General features: G+C 40.4%; 1 long non-coding RNA gene across 2 annotated transcripts; it reads left to right on the forward strand.

The window, feature by feature from the left end:
* Positions 1 to 1,841: 1,841 nt before the first annotated feature.
* On the forward strand, positions 1,842 to 4,924 carry LOC134463293 (uncharacterized). Of its 2 annotated transcripts, XR_010037707.1 has the most exons (4): positions 1,842 to 2,057; positions 3,700 to 3,802; positions 3,931 to 4,029; positions 4,849 to 4,924. It is a non-coding gene; the product is annotated as an uncharacterized LOC134463293 (long non-coding RNA). The 2 variants fall into 2 exon arrangements; XR_010037708.1 differs by lacking the exon at positions 1,842 to 2,057 and having other exon boundaries at positions 3,623 to 3,802.
* The last annotated feature ends 76 nt before the right edge of the window (positions 4,925 to 5,000 follow it).

Here is a 5,000-nt window from a genome sequence, read left to right on the forward strand (position 1 = left end):
TTTGCTGCGACGAAGACAGCGTTTTAAGGTAGGCCTACACCGTTTGGTTATACATTTTGTTAACTTATGGTTGTGCTTTGAAATAGCTAGGTTTGGCTTATTTGCTGCATGGTGGGTTTATTGCACAATGTAGACAGACTTTTTGTAAGCTATAGGCTACTATACTATATTTTGTAAGCCTACTCTTCTAAAAATCCCCATACTCAAAACTTTGTGCCCATGCTCATCCTGTCTTCCTTAAACGATATTTCAATTTCAAACGGTCAAAAATTACTGTGGAGTGCACATTTGCATGGAGCAGTAGCGTGATGTAGCCTAACCTAGTAGGCCTATGAATGCTTTGGACTGTGATGATGGCTCCAGTGGTGTAGTCTACTTTTTGAAGTGGATATACTGTATATTTGAGCATTTTTTGATGTGTACTGTATATATTTGTGCTATTGTAAATAATGGATCAATCAATTTTAAGTGGGTATACTGTAATCCCTGAAATTTTGAAATGGGTGCGTATACCTGCGTTTTACGTAGACTACACCACTGGCTGTGCATTTCATCAAGGTGTAGGCTACAATTCTCCACTTCAGGTTGATATTTTGACAACACTAATGTTCACATGTAGTACGACTGCAGATTTCGTGGCTTTTGTCTTTTTGGTTAGGAAGCCATGTTGTTCGCTTTGTTTTTTTTCAGTTTTTTTTTTTAAAGAGGGCCGCCAGGGGGGAAATTCTCCCGGTGAGAAAAGGTGGGCCACTCCGCCCCTGGGCTCCGGCTGCCTCACTGGATGCTTTGCGTGCAGACACACACACAAAGATTCAGGCACACACAGACACAGACACGCACACACACACGCACGGACGCAGGCACGCACGCACGCACACACGCAAGCACGCGGTGCACGCACGCATGCAGGCACGCATGCACGCACACACACGCGCGCGAACGCATGCACGCACACACGCAATCAGAAGACATACAGAAACACAGACAGACATATTCGTAGGCAAAAGCATAGACACACTGACAGAAAATGAATGTGCAACTTTTGCACATATAGACTTTCACTCTTGCACACAATCTCTACTGTTTTCTTAGCTGATGCATAAAGTCCCCCCAATACACACACACACGCACACACGTACACACGTGCGTGTGCACACACAGATAGACAGACAGACAGACAGACACACACACACGCACGCATGCACGCACGCACGCACGCACGCACGCACGCACGCACGCACGCACACACACACACACACACACTTCTCTTGCCAATATTCAGCTTGTTGTTGGCTGTTCTGTCTTGGCTACCTAGAAGGTGCAGTTCATCTAGAAAAAACTCAGCTAACACGGTCTGCTTTCTCCCACGCACACGCACACATCACACATTAACCTTTGAATTTTGAAGCAAAACACCCACAGTCTCTCCCAACTACTTTCACAACCCACCCATGGCACATACCACATACAAACTCTCTCTTTCGGTCTCTCTGTCTCTGTCTGTCTGCCTGTCTCTCCCTGTCCTACTCTCTCTCTCTCTCTCTCTCTCTCTCTCTCTCTCTCTCTCTCTCTCTCTCTCTCTCTCTCTCTCTCTCTCGTTGGTGGGTGGATGGTTTGGTGATACATTATGTTTTGACACCTGCCAGTGACTGTGTGACTCCATACAACCACTCACTTGACCACATATGAACACACACCCTTAAAAGAGATTGGTTAAAAAAACGACTAATCTTGTTGGTTGAGGCAATATTGGTCAAATTAACTGTGACATTGGTAACTATTAAACAAACAAATTGGTTATCTGACAACTAATATCATTGGTTAAGAACAAATTGGTTGATTTAACAAAGATATTGGTTAACTTTAATAACAGATTGGTTGAAAAATGACTAATATCATTGGTTAAGCAAATGTTAACCAAGAGATTGGTAACTGACGCAGGTCTGACGCTCAACGTCAAGTACGTAACTCTGCTTCTCAATTTTCTGACAAAGCCGCCATCTTGGTGCTGCAGGAAAGCCGTTTGAGATATTGATGAAATTCAAACACTTTGTGAGGTAAGTTCGTTTATTTTCAATGTTTCGTTAATAATTTCAAGACAATGCCAAATATACAGTGAATAACGAAACAGTTTCTTGTTCAGGATGGTAATTTGCAATGAATTTGTCTTCAGACCATACCTCCGCTAACAGGCCACTATTATAACTACCGGTATGCTAACTTAGCCCCTAGGTTGTTTTCACAACTTTGTTGGAAAGTTTGTGTTTTGTTAGAAACAAACTCTACGAAATTTACAATATAGATTTGCTCCGAAAGAGCTATAAAACTTGTCCAGTGGTGCCAAAACACCCATGTCAGAGAGTCAAGACCTAGCTAAATGTCCGCTAGCAACATAGCTATCAGTGGTTTCTGGAGGAGGGCCGAAGGGAGTGCTTCCCCGCCGGCCAGAGATTGTTTGCGCCGGCCTCTTCACCTGAAAGAGCTAGCGCTGCATGATGAGGTGGTTCGCTAGCAACAATTAGCTATAGTCTAACGGTTAAATCATGTTGCCTTTGTTGAGGGATGTTTGAAATAGCCCGATGTATTCATAACTGAATATTGGTTTCTTGTTAGAAACGAACACATTTTGAATATAATGTTGTTCTGAAGTTACAACATGCCAAGTTAGTGTTGTAAGCCTGTTGGCGCCAAAGTTAAGAGCTAGCTAAATGTCCGCTAGCAACATTAGAGCTAGCCAAACTGAATAATGAATCTCTTGTCCGCTAGCAACATTAGCTAGCTAAAGTCTTTTTTTTTGTTAGAAACGAACTCCCTTTGAGTATAATTATGCTCTGAAGATATCCAGTTAATGTACTTGAGTCAAAGTAAAACACAAATACCAGAGAGAAGAGCTAGCTAGAAGTTCGTTAGCAACATCAGCTTATCTTTTAGCTGACTCAGAAGCTTGAAGTAGCCACAACTTATGCCTGATTTTTATTGTTAGAAACGAACTCATTTTGACTATACACTTGCTCTGAAGTATGTTTTAAGACATGTGCCTTTCCCTGTTCGTTGTGTAAAGGAAGTGAGTAAGTAAACTGATTCTGAACTTGTTATTGTGCACACAGTGTGCTGTGTTGTCCCATTCTGTTACTGCCAACTCTGTGGGCAGTTCTCTCTGTTCAGGGAGAAACCACTGTCAGCCATCAGATCGTGTTCTTTTCAATAAATAGGCATTACCTATTTGACAGATTTCTCCTGAAATAATGAGCCCAGAAACACCCAGATGTGTAGGGTGCTTAATTTTTGGCTTGATCAAAGATGCTTACTTTGTATGGTTACTGCAATAAATATTTAGATTTCTTTGCCCATCCTTTTTGGATCTACTAGTAGGCCTAGTGATTTTAGAGGTCTTAACAAGTGGGCTATGCATCAGATTTCATTTCAAGTGATGAGTAAAATATCCAGAAAGATATATAATCTGTTCTTTTTGCCCTCTAGCTTAGCACACTGAATTCTTTGAGCCATCTGGTGTCAATCCGTGTGGGAAAATGATCAATGAAAACAATTTAAGGAATGCATCTTACAGATGTTTCATATTGTAGGTCTATTCAGCCTATTTTGTCATGGTGGTGTCATTTTTCAAACTTTATTTTTGTGTAATAATTAGGCATATTGATACATAATCATGTTCATGTTTTGTGCTGTCTTGCTTTGCAGATGACAGAATATTGCTGAAGGATCCTACATGGAAGCTGGCTGATTACACGGAGTGATTCCTCTGGTGTGGTGTACCTCAGAGAAATAAACACTGTTGCAAGAGGTGAGTTTAAGTTTATAAAGTCACACAAAACCTATCCATGTGTTTTTAAAAAGTCAAAGTTCTAACTTGCTCTGTATTTCATGCTGTCAATATGAGATGCATACTAATGTTGTGTGTTATTATTGCAGCTGAGAAGATGGCCAAGATATCCTTATTGCTGGATGGTAGCTCTGGTCGTAGTGGACCATATCTGCAAATGCTTCTGAACATTGACAGAATTTCTAAAGGTTAGCAACCATTCACAAATTTACACCACATGTATGTGTGTTTCAAATGTCTCAACAGTTTGAAGCACACACTGTTAATCAGAGATGCGTCCTGTTCATGCCGTGTTATTTTGAGAGGATAGTTAAGGAATAATGGCAGCTGCCTGGTTACAGTACATTGATCCCCTTTGTAGCACCATGTCTAAAAATGCTGAGAAAAATCAGTTTGCAAATGTAAGCATTTTTTTATAACTCTGCACCAAATGTGTGTTTCAAATGTCTACTATCTAACAGTCTGAATAACACACTCATACATGACATGACCAATATGTTATGTGCTCGGAGCGGCAGTTTACAAACGCACCCTTAGTGCCTTCTGCTGTTAGGCCAATGACACTGAGCCCACCGTTTCATTGATTGGAGTATTTGGGTTACATTTTGTCAATTTGTGGTATTTTCCAGGATCGTTGAGGACTCCTCCTCTATGTGTGACATCTTAGATTAGATTTAGATTTAGATTTAATTTCAAGTGATGAGTAAAATATCCAGAAAGATAGATAATCTGCTCTTTTTGCCCTCCAGTTTAGCACACTGAATTCTTTGAGCCATCTGTTGTCAATCCGTCTGGGAAAATGATCAATGATATAAAACAAACAAACAAAAAAAAACATTTTTCATGTATACAGACATGTATCTTTTAGATGTTTCATACTCTAGGCCTATTCATCATCATATTGTGTCGTGGTGGTGACGGTGTTATCATTTTTCATTATTTTCTTGTAATAATTAGGCCTATAAATGCATAATCATGTTCATGTTTTGTGCTGTCCTGCTTTGCAGATGACTGAGAATATTACTGAAGGATCCTACATGGAAGCTGTCTGATTACACTGAGTGATTCCTCTGGTGTGGTGTACCTCAGAGAAAAATAAACACTGTTGCAAAAGGTGAGTTTAAGTTCATGAATTCACACAAAATCAATCCATGTAAAA

The sequence above is a fragment of the Engraulis encrasicolus genome, chromosome 14 (genome assembly GCF_034702125.1).
Source record: "Engraulis encrasicolus isolate BLACKSEA-1 chromosome 14, IST_EnEncr_1.0, whole genome shotgun sequence".
NCBI classification, from domain to species: Eukaryota; Metazoa; Chordata; class Actinopteri; order Clupeiformes; family Engraulidae; genus Engraulis; species Engraulis encrasicolus.